Source organism: Onychostoma macrolepis, chromosome 11 (genome assembly GCF_012432095.1).
Source record: "Onychostoma macrolepis isolate SWU-2019 chromosome 11, ASM1243209v1, whole genome shotgun sequence".
Classification (NCBI taxonomy): domain Eukaryota; kingdom Metazoa; phylum Chordata; class Actinopteri; order Cypriniformes; family Cyprinidae; genus Onychostoma; species Onychostoma macrolepis.
This window is the reverse complement of record NC_081165.1, coordinates 11,768,413-11,785,639: the sequence shown is the minus strand read 5'-3', so window position 1 is coordinate 11,785,639 and position 17,227 is coordinate 11,768,413. Positions and strand designations below refer to the sequence as shown.

Here is a 17,227-nt window from a genome sequence, read left to right as displayed (position 1 = left end):
CAGCTAATCACATTACAAAACTGATTCAGAAACAGATTGGTAGCAGTTATTGTATTGGCAATGCATGAGGACACTATAGAGAAGACAATCTGATTGTCAAGCCCTGTTGTGTGAGAGTGATTGGCATGACCTCCCAAAGCGCATCTACAGAGAATCTAATTTGAATCTACACACATTTGAATTGCAGAAATAAACTTATTATTCTCAATCCTAAAATAATCATTTTACAACATTTTTTCTTCTCTCCAAAACCAAATATAGCAAGACAATTGACAGGCATTTCTGAACAATTCTGGGCACCAAGTCTGACATTACATTCATGAATTTGGTAGACAACCACCAAGCAGCAATATGACTGATGTAGCTTGTCATGACTACTGAATATTACATGAATGCATTAATGGAACAAAATCTAATCGGCAAAATCAATCTCAATGAATATTTAGTAGCAAATGGTGAAATTATTTATTCACACGGGTATGTAATTTTCATATATTATGTAAGGAATTTCTGTATTTCTTAGTATCTGGTGGACTTTTGAACCCTACTGTATATCATTCTTAATGCAGAGACATTAGAAAAAACGTAAAATGTCTTGGAACACCAGATAAGGCACTCGCTTCCATCAGTTTAAATATGGTAAATCCTGCGTCTTTAAGCTTTTGGCTGGCAGTCATTGCTGGAGATGAAATAAGACATTAGAGCTCATCACAGTCTCAGATTTATCAGTATCTAGAGGGGCATTAGCACCTCTCTTAGGGTGTGATGAAGAGCTGGAGTGACAGGAAATCATTGTCTTGGCCAGTCTGCTGGATCTGGTGTCAGTGGATGGAAAGGGGGAGATCTCTCGAGGTTACTAAGGGTTGTTTTGGAATAAGAGTCTTAATTTTAATGTGTGTTTGTGTGGGTGTTTATAACATAGAAATGTGAAATATCGCAGGTACTGTAGTTGTTGTCACTGTCATCAGTGCAGTTCGGTTCTTTTCAGATTGAAATCTGACAGATCTGGCTTCAGTAAATATACAAAGGAAATAATTGTTTTGTGATGCTATATAACGAGTACACAATATAAACATGGTTAAACTGGTTAAAACATCTCAAGAGATGTCTCCTCAATGCATTTATAAAATCAAGTTGTCATTCACTCATACATTCATATTCAGTCTGTTCCTTTTTGTTTCTTCCTACAGAATCAGAACCATATGCCAAATTGACTTTATTGCACAAACATACAAGGAATTTGTTATGGTTTACAGTAGCTTACATACATATACAATCCAAGAAAAAAAAGAAGAAAATTAAATGAGTAGAATTGAAAAAAAGACAAAAAGTAGTATATATCTAGAAGCAGAAGACTTAGTCATAGATGTAGACAAGTAGAAGACTTAGACATATAGATGTGCACATTGTTCAGTACATTTGTATAAATATACAGTGGGGCAAAAAAGTATTTAGTCAGCCACCAATTGTGCAAGTTCTCCCACTTAAAAAGATGAGAGAGGCCTGTAATTTTCATCATACATTTTCACCTCAACTATGAGAGACAAAATGAGAAAAACAAAATCCAGAAAATCACATTGTAGGATTTTTAAAGAATTTATTTGCAAATTATGGTGTAAAATAAGTATTTGGTCAATAACAAAATTTCATCTCAATACTTTGTTATATACCCTTTGTTGGCAATGACAGAGGTCAAACGTTTTCTGTAAGTCTTCACACACTGTTGCTGGTATTTTGGCCCATTCCTCCATGCAGATCTCCTCTAGAGCAGTAATGTTTTGGGGCTGTCGCTGGGCAACACGGACTCCAAAGATTTTCGATGGGGTTGAGATCTGGAGACTGGCTAGGCCACTCCAGGACCTTGAAATGCTTCTTACGAAGCCACTCCTTCGTTGCCCGGGCGGTGTGTTTGGGATCATTGTCATGCTGAAAGACCCAGCCACGTTTCATCTTCAATGCCCTTGCTGATGGAAAGAGGTTTTCACTCAAAATCTCACGATACATGGCCCCATTCATTCTTTCGTTTACATGGATCAGTCATCCTGGTCCCTTTGCAGAAAAACAGCCCCAAAGCATGATGTTTCCACCCCCATGCTTCACAGTAGGTATGGTGTTCTTTGGATGCAACTCAGCATTCTTTCTCCTCCAAACACGACAAGTTGAGTTTTTACCAAAAAGTTCTATTTTGGTTTCATCTGACCATATGACATTCTCCCAATCCTCTTCTGGATCATCCAAATGCTCTCTAGCAAACTTCAGACGGGCCCGGACATGTACTGGCTTAAGCAGGGGGACACGTCTGGCACTGCAGGATTTGAGTCCCTGGCGGCGGAGTGTGTTACTGATGGTAGCCTTTGTTACTTTGGTCCCATCTCTCTGCAGGTCATTCACTAGGTCCCCCCGTGTGGTTCTGGGATTTTTGGGATCATTTTGACCCCACGGGGTGAGATCTTGCGTGGAGCCCCAGATCGAGGGAGATTATCAGTGGTCTTGTATGTCTTCCATTTTCTAATAATTGCTCCCACAGTTGATTTCTTCACACCAAGCTGCTTACCTATTGCAGATTCAGTCTTCCCAGCCTGGTGCAGGTCTACAATTTTGTTTCTGGTGTCCTTTGACAGCTCTTTGGTCTTGGCCATGGTGGAGTTTGGAGTTGGACTGTTTGAGGTTGTGGACAGGTGTCTTTTATACTGATAACGAGTTCAAACAGATGCCATTAATACAGGTAACGAGTGGAGGACAGAGGAGCCTCTTAAAGAAGAAGTTACAGGTCTGTGAGAGCCAGAAATCTTGCTTGTTTGTAGGTGACCAAATACTTATTTTACTGAGGAATTTACCAATTAATTCTTTAAAAATCCTACAATGTGATTTTCTGGATTTTTTTTTCTAATTTTGTCTCTCATAGTTGAGGTATACCTATGATGAAAATTACAGGCCTCTCTCATCTTTTTAAGTGGGAGAACTTGCACAATTGGTGGCTGACTAAATACTTTTTTGCCCCACTGTAAATACTGTACTTACATACACGAGAATGTTATATAATATATTTTATGGATGCTTATCAATTTTCTGCATATTTTACGGTTTGTATGATTTCTATTTCTTTTTATACAACATTTCTGCTTAAATCAGTTCCCTGGAATACTTGATTCGTATAGGTCAAAAGGGAGAGCAGAGGAAACCAGCAGAGAGATATTTCCAATTCACCACCATCTATGGCAACACTGCAAGTAGGCTACAAATGACCTGAGAATAACACTAATTCATATTAGTGTTTAAGATAATATACAGGCAAGATTGTAAAAATAATTTGAAAGCAAATCAAAATTTCTTTGCCATGTATTTATTTATTTAATTAGTGTTAAGTTCTGAGAAAAGCACGATCATCAATTATTCGCAGATGCAGCTTGGCTTGATAATTTGTGCCAAATTAATTCTGCAGCCATTCACTGGATCGCGTTATAAATACAAGGACATAAGACAAGGGCGTACAGCACAACCACCTGGCCGAAAATATGTTTTCTGGCTTGAGGTTTATGTAATCTGTCCAATCTTCAACATCTTAGAAAGGTTAAAAGAACTGGGTTTTTACTGTTCTTAAAAACAGAATTCCAGTCATTCCAGTTGCCTATATAAATAGCTGCAAACTGATAAACTTCCTCTGACCATTACCAATACCAAACTTCCAATGTCAACACCTACAGAGGTCTTAAAGGTTTAGTTTTTTTGTTAACAACTGTTTATTGAATTTTCTTCAGGAAACAGTAGTATAAAACAAAAAGCAGCTGTATAAATTTTAAAGGTTTAGTTTTAAACACAAAAGCACTTTGTTTAGACAATTAACTAATGACATTAGACAAGCAGATATTCTCTAACATAAAGGAATAGTTGGGCCCATAAAGAAAATTTGCTGAAAATGTACTCACCCTCAGGCCATCCATGTAGATGACTTTGTTTCTTCATCGCCAACAGATTTGGAGAAATGTAGTATTACATCACTTGTTCACCCATGGATCCTCTGCAGTGAATGGGTGCCGTTGGAATGAGAGTCCAAGCAACTGATTTTAATGTAATTCCAGAACACAAGAACACAGAACACAAAAGAAGAAATGTGAAAATTCTATATACGTCTATGTCTAAATTCCATGCAATGGATGGGGACGTTAGAACTATTCACTTAATAATGTCATATCTAAAAAATGCCTTTTCTTTTTCTTCCAAAATGTGTTTGTTTATACAGATCTAAAGAAGCCACTGTCTTTTGCAAATACAATCTGCACAATCTCATAAAAACATGTGATTATGAATAGTGTGATGTTTACTGTGTGCTCTAATCATCTTAAAATAAGTCAGTGTTGTTCCTTCCTCAAACAGGCCATGCTGTTTTTAAGCTCCAATAAACAATATTCTCTCTCGACCCCACTGACACAGTCTATGACTGCTGGGAAAACAACAGCGGTACTCTTGCCTATGTGATGGGTTTGCTGCAATATCACACCAAGAAGTTCGCTCTTCACATTCACATCCATATTTAATATGGGGAGCTGGCTGCGCTGCCACCTGTCAAGTACCCCTAACACACACACACACCTGACCCCTGTGGGTTTGCAGAGGGAGATAAGGGCTCTTGTGGGCATCAAACTGAAGCTGGAAGAGTTGTATGGGTACTATTGGTTCTGTACTAGTCAAGAATTATATTACATAAACCCGTCAGCATGCTTCTCATAAGCATGAATACTTTTATGCATGAGTTCTGTAATGACGTCAATGTTTTTTTTTTGTTTTTGTTTTTTAAATATACTTCATAGATTACTATTTCCAGGAATGAACAAGCTGTGCACCTTCAAAAACATAATCTCACGTAGTTTATCTTTTACCTCCAAAATTCAATTACATATCAGATGCTGGAGAGAATATTTTTTGATTGAAGAGGTCTCTTATGAGCAGTGGAGGAAAGAGAGAAAATATAAACAGTGTGTTTTAGCTTAGTGATATTTTGCTGCATTCTCCCAAGCCTTGCACAGCTGAAATAGTTAACCCCATACAAACGGAATAGCTACTGGGTTATCTTGCATCACGTTTCACACTGTACATTCCTAAACCCCTGGTTAATGTTACTATTGGCATATTTGCTGTGTAAATGTCATTAATTAGATAAACGCAGCATTAAGAACACCTATATTATTGCATTGTGAGTATGTTCTTATCGGTGGACTGTAAAGGTCTAATCTTCACTTTAATTCATGTATTTTTCCTCCAAATGACCAAACATGATTCCGATGCATGCCATTGGATGTCTGTTGCTAAGCTATGCATCTAGCTATAACACTCATAGCATCGTTTCACAAAAGCGGTGCTAAATTTGCTCTGGAGCAGGGTTTCATACCTCGGTAAAAAATGATGCTAACCCCACTTCTAATGTGTGAAACGTTCCTCTAACCAGGGTTGAAAGCTCGGTTTAGAACTATGAACGACAATAATCCAGGCTTTGGCATTTTTTTCCAGAAACATTTTCAGTCCTAATGTAATGATAGGATAGCCTACCTGCCTGTTAACTTATTTGCATACATTCATGCAGCCAATAGCAAGAGTTTGGGGCATGGCTACTGTAGCAGGCTGAGCAAGAGGGTTTATCCGGTGTGGAAAAGAAATTCAGAAGATTCTGATACAGAATTGCAAGTGAAATTCGAAGACTTGCCAAAATACACAGAGACAGACAACAGGGTAAAACAAGGGTAAACTTGGCAGTGTTTTTACAAGATGGAGGAATTTAATGTTTGGGTGTAATAAGCAATTGAGGTGTTTTGTTGTTGGATGTAATAATGAAATCTAGCAGTTGTCATTTACTCCCGACATCTGAGCCGCTGAAGACGCAGTGGATTACTTTTGTTTTAAAGGGAATGCGCCTCCCGATCTACCTAAATGCGTTTGTTTGCACAAATCATTTTACTCCAGACTGTTTTCTGAATGAGGGACAATTCAAGGCAGGTTTGCTAAAAAGTTGTTCCTGAAAGATGGATCTTTGACAACTGTTCGTGATCCAGCTTCACCTCCAGGAGAAGTGAGTGTCATATTTTTATTTTATGATTTTTGAGCAAATTGCCGTTTCACTCCAGACTGCTTTGTGAATATCATGTCATTATAGTGCTTGGCTAGTATTTTAGTATTTTAATTGATTAGTGCCACGTTGGTGTGATTAGCTCGCGCCTGTCCAGTCGGTCACGTGGCTTGGTCCATTGAGCTCTGTAACATTGCACTGTTTCGTACCACTTGTTTGGCTTCCAATATGTGCGACAACACCGGTTCTCTCACTCTCAGCCATGTTACTTCTAGCTGTTTATTGCATTATTGCAGTAGGTATGCCAACATACCTGTCAACATTTGGGTACCAAAATCCGGGAGAGACCCCCCACCACCCCTGCATAAGTACATACATTATAAATAATTATTAATACAAATAAAAAGAATTATAATAATGTGACTTACTCATGTTTCTTTTTTATTATAATTAAATTTTTTTTTTTACAAATTAAACAGAAACACTGCACAACAGCTAAACACAGTGGAACGTGACGTCTCCGTTCCCTCCTTTCAGGCAATGAGGGTTACATACGTAACCGAGAAGTTCCCTTTCAGTCAGAGTAACGTAGTAACCCTACCAAAGCACCACGGATGCTGCCCCTTCCAGCGCCCCTAGTAAGCCATATGATTCCCTCCGCAGCTACTGGGGCGGAAGATAGGACAGGGCTTACGCGGAGAGAGTCTATTACTGTTACTCCTCTTTATCCATACAGTAAGACTATCGGATAACACTGGGAAAGCATGCCCTTTCCAGGGACGCTGCAGAATCCACATCCTGCCCGCAGGGAGGTATCATGTGGAGATTACACATACGGACTGGCGTCAAGGGCAGTACAACATATGGAATGCCTCTGAGGTGGCTCCGGCCCAGCTAGGAGGGAGTCAACACCAGCAGGGACAGCAGAGTGGAGTCTGCCAAGGGAAAGACACGGGTTCACCAAGAGGGGAACTGTACCGTGGAAAAATAAACACATAGGATCACCTTGGGGATCACAACATACAGTATCTCACAGAAGTGAGTATGTGATGGGTTTTAAAGTACTATTGAAGTTTTATATGTATGTATTATGATGATGAAATGTTTTATATGAAGGTGTTATGATGTAGATATTTTCTGTTTTGGTTTATTTATCAGTATTTGTGTATCGCCATATTTTGCTCTTTTGACATTCTTTTGATAGACTGTTCCATATGCCAGTCTGATAGGCTGATTAAGGAAAGGGTGGAGACTGTTGCCCTTTAAGAGCACGCTTGGAAATGGTAATGGGGTGGTTGTCCTATTGGAAGACGCTCAGTCACGTGCTGGTACGGCGGAAACAGTCCGTTTGGTGGTAGAGCTGGGGTACGCCGGTGCTGACGTTGGAGAGAGCGCGAGTGATTCGAGGTGCAGTGAACACAACGGTGACGCAGAGTAACTTCATTCACGACTGTGCAGAGAACGCGAGTGATTCGAGGTGCAGTGAACACAACGGCTTCGCAGAGTATTCCATTTACAACGCTGGAATTCATCTGGACTGGGTAGTGAAAATCGCTACCCGGTCATATTGTGAGTAACACTTCGGCAACTGCTGTATTGGTTGAGATTACTGAACCAACGCTATTGCGGGCCATTTTATCCATTTTTACTCGTAGAGACTGAAATGATGAATTGCCAGTGTGCTAGCCAATAAGCACTTCCCTTCTTTGTTTATTTATATTTACTTTTTGTTAGTGCTGTGATATTGAGTTTGTGTGGTGGTGTTGTGATGGGGTTATCGTGTGTATGAGTGAGAATTGTAACTGGGTGACAGGATTGCTTACATTGGACTGGAGATACTGGCAGTTGTTTCTTATCTGTTTCTAGTCTACTGCTGACACGATTCTGTGGATGGCCCTGGCACTGCAGGACTGAAACAAGATTGTTGCTCTGACCCAAAGGGAATTGGACTGCTCCCAAGGACCATTTCTTGCTGTATTTATCATCCAAATAAAGCTTCCTACTACGTTCTCCTATAGACTGAACAATCTTGCTGCATCCTTGACATTCATAATATTTTAGTCCATTCTTATGAAAATAAAATCTTTTGTAATTCGATATACTCCTTGAGTGTCAATGTTGTGAATGTCTAGCCCTCAAGGGAAAAGTGAGTGGGTGAAAGTTGAGTTAAATTGAGTCCTGGGTCTCAGTAGATACCCAGGTGGTGTAGTCGGCTATTTGTTATCGTTATTGGTTTTATCTTAAAAAAAAAGACAACCTTTAGTTTGACCACCGCGTCACAAGTACACCCCTCACATTTTTGTAAATATTTTATTATATCTTTTCATGTGACAACACTGAAGAAATGACACTTTGCTACACTGTAAAGTAGTGAGTGTACAGCTTGTATAACAGTGTAAATTTGCTGTCCCCTCAAAATAACTCAACACACAGCCATTAATGTCTAAACTGCTGGCCACAAAAGTGTGTACACCCCTAAGTGAAAATGTCCAAATTGGGCCCAATTAGCCATTTTCTCTCCCCGGTGTCATGTGACTCGTTAGTGTTACAAGGTCTCAGGTGTGAATGGGGAGCAGGTGTGTTAAATTTGGTGTTATCGCTCTCACCTTCTCATACTGGTCACTGGAAGTTCAACATGGCACCTCATGGCAAAGAACTCTCTGAGGATCTGAATAAAAGAATTGTTACTCTACATAAAGATGGCGTAGGCTATAAGAAGATTGCCAAGACCCTGAAACTGAGCTGCACCACGGTGGCCAAGACCATACAGTGGTTTAACAGGACAGGTTCCACTCAGAACAGGACTCGCCATGGTCGACCAAAGAAGTTGAGTGCACGTGCTCAGCGTCATATCCAGAGGTTGTGTTTGGGAAATAGATGTATGAGTGCTGCTAGCATTGCTGCAGAGGTTGAAGGGGTGGGGGGTCAGCCTGTCAGTGCTCAGACCATACGCCGCACACTGCATCAAATTGGCCTGCATGGCTGTTGTCCCAGAAGGAAGCCTCTTCTAAAGATGATGCACAAGAAAGCCCGCAAACAGTTTGCTGAAGGCAAGCAGACTAAGGACATGGATTACTGGAACCATGTCCTGTGGTCTGATGAGACCAAGATAAACTTATTGATGGAGGAACTCCACAGAGTTCGCCTTGTGGGGAACTGAACTGAAAAGCAGAATAAGTGCACGTATCCGGTCCGTGGAGGGGACTGGCGCAGCAAGCGAGACACCAAGCAGTTCCTCTGGCCTTACTGGCTACTCGAGGCAAGTACACGAGAGGACACTGGATCTATATAAAGGCTATAGAACCTAGCAAACGTGTTTGGTGTCGCCCAGCCCACAGCTCTACATATATCTGTCAGCGAGGCGCCTTGCGCCAACGCCCAGGAGGAAGCAACGCTCTTTGTCGAGTGTGCTCTCAACTCGAGGGGGCAAGGCACGCCTTGGGTTTGATACGTCAAGGCGATGGCATCCACTTTCCAGTGGGCCAACCTCTGCTTGGAGACAGCCTTTCCCTTCTGCTGGCCTCCATAACAGACGAAGAGCTGCTCTGAGGTCCTAAAGCTCTGCATACGGTCCACATATATGTGCAAAGTGCGAACGGGACAGAGCAAAGCTAGGGCTGGGTCTGCCTCCTCCGAAGGGAGCACTTGCAGGTTCACCACCTGATCCCTGAAAGGTGTGGTGGGAACCTTGGGCACATAACGTGAGAGTTAGCCGGCACGAATTCCAGGCACGATTCACCGAAAATGTATGCAGGTCCCCTACCCTCTTGATGGAAGCCAGCGCAGTTAAGAGCACTGTCTTTATCGACAGAGTTCTCAGCTCTGCAGACTTCAACGGCTCAAAGGGAGCCCTCTGCAATACCGTAAGCACCAGAGGGAGATCCCAAGAGGGTACAGCTGTGCGCCAGTGCATCCGTGCCGAGGGTTCCCCCGGTCAGGGAATGGAACAGCTGGCAATGGGACGTGTCTGGAGAAACGGGTTCAGCGCAAGATGTACTGTAAGCAACTCGAGGCAATTGATGCGCCAATGCAGTTCCAATGACTGAGCACCATGTCCCTGTGTTCGCACAACTGCTCCCGGGACTGAGCCAAAATGAGCCAGTCATTGAGATAGTTGAGAATGTGAACGCCCTGTTCACTCATGGGAACAAGGGATGCCTCCGCCATCTTCGTAAATATGCAGGGCGACAGGAACAGCCCGAAGGGCAGGACTTTGTACTGATGTGCCTGTCCCTCGAACACGAAGCGAAGAAACGGCCTGTGCCGAGGGAGAATTGAGACATGAAAGTATGCATCCTTCAGGTCGATTGCCGCAAACCAATCTTGGGGACGGATGCATTCGAAAATGCATTTCTGAGTCATCATTTTGAACGGCAGCTTGTGAAGGGTCCGGTTCAAAACTTGCAGGTCCAAGATTGGTCGTAACCCACTGCCTTCTTGGGTACAATGAAGTAAGGGCTGTAAAACCCCAACCTCATATCGGCTGGAGGGACCGGCTCTATCGCGTCCTTCACCAGCAAGACTGCTGTCCCCTCCATCTCTGGGTTGCCCATCTCTGGGTTGCCCGTCTCAGGGCCGCTTGCATTTATGCTTACCACCTGGTTTGGCAGGGGCCTGGAGGGGCGGTGCCGCACCCCTGCGGCCAGCTCCCCGCTGTGACCTCGGTGGACGCTGCTGCTGAGGCTGAGCAGGGGCGGAGGAAGCTGCACCCTCCGTGGTGCAGCTGCAGCCGGCGGCGGGGTGAAAGCAGCAGCGGGCTGCCGGGGCAAGACGTGCTTAATAGCCCCCGTCTGCTTCTGGGCTGTCGAGAACTGTTGGGAAAAGCTCTCGACTGCATTGCCGAATAAGCCGACCTGGGAGATAGGGGAGTCCAGAAAACGATATTTGTCAGTCTCCCACATATCCGAGACCATCGCCTGACCCAGGGAACGCAATGACTTTCGTCGCTCTCAGGGTGAGGTCTGTCGCTGTGCACAGCTCCTGCATCAGCCCTGGGTCAGAATTACCCTCGTGCAACTCCTTTAGTGCCTTGCCCTGGTATGCCTGCAGGAGTGCCATGATGTGCAGGGCGGAGGCAGCCTGTCCAGCGGCTCCTTAAGCCTTGGCTGTAAGAACAGACAATAACTTACAGGCCTTGGATGGCAGACGCAGGTTACCCCTCCAGGTGGAAGCGCTCCTCGGACACAACCCCGCGTATCCCCTGGCCACCCCACCATCGAGGGTAGTGAGGAAGGAGGAGGCACCAAATCGGTTTCGGGCAGAAAAAGGTGCCGTCCATGACCTAGTCCCTATAACATGACACAATTTAATTTGCGGTGCTTCTAATTAGGTGATGAAAAGCAGTGGCAAATGTCATACAAAATAAATACTCCCCACTAAACCAATAAAACGTGCAACACTTTGTTTTTCTACCAAATTATATGTAATGATACATAATTATTATATTTATATTTAACTTACATTGGAAAGGTTTCCGTGACCTCTCGCGAGATCTTGGCAAAAATCTCACTATTTATTCCAAAACATGATGCATGATGGGATACACTAAGCCTCGAATAACGCTTTTAGTGTGCTTTAAAATGATACTCCACCCCAAAATGAAAATTTCGTCATTAATCACGATATAGTCCCCCATATCGTTCCAAACCCGTAAAAGCTTCGTTCGTCTTCGGAACACAATTTAAGACAGTTTGGATGAAAACTGGGAGGCTTGTGACTGTCCCATTGACTGCATAGTAAATTGCACTGTCAAGGTCCATAAAAGTATGAAAAGCTTCGTCAGAATAGTCCATCTGCCATCAGTGGTTCAATCTGAATTTAATGAAGCGACAAGAACACTTTTTCTGTGCAAAGAAAACAAAGCAACGACTTTATTCAACAATTCGTCTCCTCTGGTTCAGCGTAGCTCCATTTTGGAGAATATCCACTGGACGCAAGCAGCGTACACTCTCGTGTATAAAAACATGCATTATTTAGGTAGCCTCATCATACTGATCATTAACTGTTTAAGATGCCATTGGTGATGCATGATGGCATTAACTCTCAATGTTAAACAGATGTTAAACAGAATTTCTTATTATTCAAGCTAATGTATAACATAGGTTATTAAATCTAAAGATAAACCACCACATTTTGCATTTAACTGTCTAACATTGATGGGTGATTTCAGAGACACAGCGCTTTGTAAATCAATGGTTGTTATTGACTAGCATGTTGAAATCACTGCAGGTTCTCATTTCAAATAGGCTCTGTAATACTGTAGCTAGTCATTCCTACTATGCAACACATTTTCTTGTTCTGATGCATGTTGCACTAGATAAAAAAAAATCTTTTTTTATCTAGTATCTTTTATGTTTTATCACATTGTCACAAATTACATTTTTTTTTTTTTTTTTAATTTAAAACTATTTTTGCAGTATCCTAACTAAAGGCCTTAATGACATCATCATCCAGGAAGTGACATCACTTTAGAGGGAAAACAACAGCACAAACATGTATGAGCAATGGATTTGAAGCAGTCTGTGGTGTTTTGTTTTATTAATTGAATTGTCTCACTCATACAAATTTAGTCATGTGGTTAGCATGCAATCAAAATGACTTACTGAACATTTTACTGATCAGTGCAATGAATCTGAATTTGTTTTCACATACGTGCAAACCTCTCCTATCATGCAAATTCCTGTTGAAATGGCTCCTAAGAAATGCATTTGATTAAGGTCAGGTGAACACAGAAAACAATCTACAGACATTCAGAGTAGTTAACTAGTCATTCAGGGACTGCAACAAGGACTCAGATCATCCTGGAAGTGAGCAGTTTACCTACCCTGCGGCAAAATGTAAAAACGAATGCAGACAGCAGCAAAATGTCATGGTGTTCTGATTAGCTGTATGTCATGCAAATAAAAGTGCTGCTTTCTCATATGCCATCCTGTGCTCTGACATTACCTTCCTCTTCTGTTCATTTAACAATAATGCCAAGGGGATAAAGTATTGTCAGTGCGAGTATGGGTCCTTTTGTTCCAGTGGTTACTCCGGTCGCTCATTAGAAGTCTGCTGAGTCATGCATATAATGATATGTTCTGAAAAACCATTTGCATTCAAATCATAGTTTTGAACCCGAATCCCTGCAGGTTTGTTGAACGATAACTTGGTAATGTAGCTCATAATCTTTCTGTCTTGCTGACATGAGCAAAATGATGTTACATAATGTGTTTACAAAGTGAAATACTAAAATGTGCAAGACACAAAATGGGGAATTCATTAAGAATGAATTGTGCGGATGATAGCATCGCTAATTGTCTGCATTGTCTGTTATTTTAGCACACAATTCACTAAAGGAATTATGCAAACACCCCAACAATTTAATTTGCAGGCCAGTTTTGAGTGCTTGGTTGTGATACAGTTGACTATTGCAATCTAGCATACTGTAATCAGGGGCAGCGTGTCCGGATTTATGGCTAATTTTAAAGGAATAGTTCATCCAAAAATGAAAATTAGCTGAAAATGTACTCATCCTCAGGCCATCCAAGATGGATAGCTGAGTTTGTTTTTACATCAGAACAGATTTGGAGAAATTTAGCATGACATCACTTGCTCACCAATGGGTCCTCTACAGAGAATGGGTGCCGTCAGAAGAGAGTCCAAACAGCTGATAAACACATCACAATAATCCACAAATAATCAACACCACTCCAGTCCATCAATTAACATCTTGTGGAGTGAAAAGCTGCATGTTTGTATGAAACATCAATCATTATGATGTTCTAACTTCAAATATGAGTCCTCTAACAAATGTTTGGGTGAAATATTCTTTCAAAACATTCTTCTATCATTCAGTGAATTACTGCTGCCGTGATCGAAAATATACTCCTTGCAGTAAAAATAGCTATAAGGATTAAATATCTTTCATGGCGCTGCCGAAGCATAAAAGTTTCACCTCAGGAAACATTTAAGGGACATTTTTGTAATCAAGCACTTCACATATTTTCCTTTAATAGTCCTTTAACACTGATATTAAATTAAACTCCAAACAATATTTGAATTGCAGAACATTCCCTTTGATTTTTATGTGAATGATTTTAATTGGCTTTTATTTATTTCAGAGCTCATTAATTTAACACTATTAAACATGTAACAGAGAGCATATTTGCAAGCCTTCCACTTTAACACATATTCTCCTCATGTTAGCATTGTTATTAAACTAATTATCAGAGGAAATTGTTGTAGAAGTGTTGAGTTTTGGCCTGAATTCAGGGTTCATCTCAGGGCAGATCCTACGGGTCTGTATTACTATTGAAATGCAGAGTGTTTTGTTTTTTGTGCCAAGTTTAAAATACAGTAGAAGCAAAAAATGTTAAAAGCAGTGATAAAGTTATCAGTAAATGATAATGTTTCAGAGACTGCAGCTATGTGCACATTGTTTGAAATGCTCAAAATGTAGGTCAGTCACCAGATTGCAAAGTTTTTTGGAAAAGGATATTTCAAAATACAGATTTCATCACTGAAAATGAACTGATGTGAGTTGGAAATATAAATCTTGGCTGTCACACTTTCATATGGGATTAAGGCAGCAGATCTCATCCCAGTTTGAATAGTCCTTTGCCCTCTGAGAATCCCATCTAGTATCTGTCACCTTCCCCATATATAAACCCCTGAAATGTGAGGAAGCATGCCACTAACTGTCGTCAGTCCTCTTGCTTTGGTTGAAGTCATTACAAAGTGCCCTTGGTCATCCCCCCTCCTCTTCCATTGCCTCTGATTTATTTGGTTTGTTATGCTGCCAGTTCAGAGCCTGGCTGGTGGGTATGTGGCACTTACTGAAAGGAATCTGTCTATAAACAAAGTCAGTCTATGAATATTCATATTGGGTAGTACTTTTAGTAAGGAAAGCTTTTATAAAATGTATTGCTGTTACTATGATCTACTGTGTTTACACAGCCATTTTTTTAAAGAATGAATAAATCATCATAAAGTCTGGACATGAAGGCTTTTGGCATCTGTGATATCAAAGGAAAGAGGTACATGCATTTTTCACAATACGTAAGTAATAAATCAGCTACAGTTTGTGTTAGAGGTTTTTTTCCCCAAAGCTACTTTTACATCTGAAAAAAAAAAACTAATGTTTTTAGGTCTTTGATTTAAATTTTTATTATTATTATTTAAAAATCTACATTTATATTACATTACACTCATCGGCCACTTTATTAGGTACACCTGTTCAATTGCACCACAAATTGCTAATCAGCCAATCACATGGCAGCAACTTAGGCATCTAGATGTGGTGAAGACGACTTGCTGAAGTTCAAACTGAGCATCAGAATAGGGAAGAAAGGGGATTTAAGTGACTTTGAATGTGGAATGGTTGTTGGTGCCAGACAGGCTGGTCTGAGTATTTCAAAAACTGCTGATCTACTGGGATTTTCACGCACAACCATCTCTAGGGTTTACAGAGAATGGTCTGAAAAAGAGAAAATATCCAGTGAGCGGCAGTTGTGTGGATGAAAATGCCTTGTTGATGTCAGTGGTCAGAGGAGAATGGGCAGACTGGTTAGAGATGATAGAAAGGCAACAGTAACTCAAATAACCACTCATTACAACCAAGGTAGGCAGAATACCATCTCTGAATGCACATGTCGAACCCTGAATCAGATGGGCTACATCAGCAGAAGACCATACCGGATGCCGCTCCTGTCAGATAAGAACATGACATGCTATCATGTCAATATGGACCAAAATCTGAGGAATGTTTCCAACACCTTGTTGAATCTGCCACGAAAAAATTAAGGCAGTTCTGAAGGCAAAAGGGGGTCCAACCCGGTACTAGCAAGGTGTACCCAATAAAGTGGCCAGTGAGTGTACATATCCAAATAACCATTTTTGAATTATGAATAAATTATAATTATCCATTATATTTTTCCACTGAATTTTGTTTCTGTTTAATTTAATTACTTTGTTTTAATATATTTCATTATAGAAATATTTATAAAAGGTTTTGCGTGAAGATTTTGAATTTTGTAAAACTTTATTTTAATATTGTGCCTGCTATTCATTAAAAATGTGTTTTTATTGTTGTAAGCTAGTTATATTTTAAAATATATGCACAGAAAAATGGTTTAAGATTTACTTTTACTCAACTTTTTCTCTCCAAAATTTCTTTTAAATGTCACAAATCATTACAGAAAATGACAACACATTGAATTAAAAGATGAATAAAAAGTAAACTGATGTATTTTTTTCCAAAATAATTAAGTTACTTTTTTTCATTTTTTTTTTCTTCGAATAATTGCACGCCAAAATGTTGCTAACTGTATTTAAAGTAAAAGATTTTGCTGTATCTTGTATTCAGTGGCTTGTGTTTTTGTCATAGCAGATATTGTATCGGAGGCACTGTGATCATACTGTGCCACTGAAGCAGTGCACCTCCAGCAGATGCCAACACTCATGTGTGTGCTACCTGTGTAATCCGCATAATCGGATGGAAAGAACCCAGAGGCACTCAAAGTGCCAACACAGTATGTAGATGTATACAACACAATGATGCTGACATTCTATACACAAACAGGGCCGAACAGCAGAAGACATTCTTTTCATCACATCTGACCCAGTTCCTTAAGTTCATGAGCATTGTGTGTGGAACTTTTTATTTACAATTTATGATGAACAGAGGTCAAACTCCTGCAGTGGCTGATGGGAATCAGAATTTATGCGGAACAGAGGTTGTTGGTGTCGAAATCTATAAGGCAGCCACGGACTAATGAGAAATCCAGTGTGACATTCACATGGAGAGCTGCTGTAACCCATCATGTCTTCTAGATAGACACCATCATGCTGTATTTTGCTCAGTTTCTGTCAGTCTGTATTTGATTGTACCCCTCCCATAAACGGGGTTGTGCTGTAAACAAGGTCGCAAGGTCGTAGCATTTCTTGGCATGTTATTGAAATTGTATGTCTAAGGAAGGATCTGCTCCTACATCAGTATGTAGTTTTGTTCACAGAGACCAATGACCATATGAGTACAGAGAAAAATGTGTACACGATGTACCCATGCAGTTAAAACTGAAATGCACAGCTTCACAAATTTGAAGCTTATTGGAAAAATCAAATCAATGTTTTGTATTCAGTATAACATAAGCTCTATCGACAACATACATTAATGCTGATAATCACAGA

The 17,227-nt window shown here is 40.7% G+C and overlaps 1 long non-coding RNA gene across 1 annotated transcript; it reads left to right on the top strand.

The window, feature by feature from the left end:
* The first annotated feature begins 7,234 nt into the window (after positions 1 to 7,234).
* On the top strand, positions 7,235 to 8,099 carry LOC131548995 (uncharacterized). The gene is made up of 3 exons (XR_009273305.1): positions 7,235 to 7,465; positions 7,536 to 7,627; positions 7,925 to 8,099. It is a non-coding gene; the product is annotated as an uncharacterized LOC131548995 (long non-coding RNA).
* Positions 8,100 to 17,227: the final 9,128 nt, after the last annotated feature.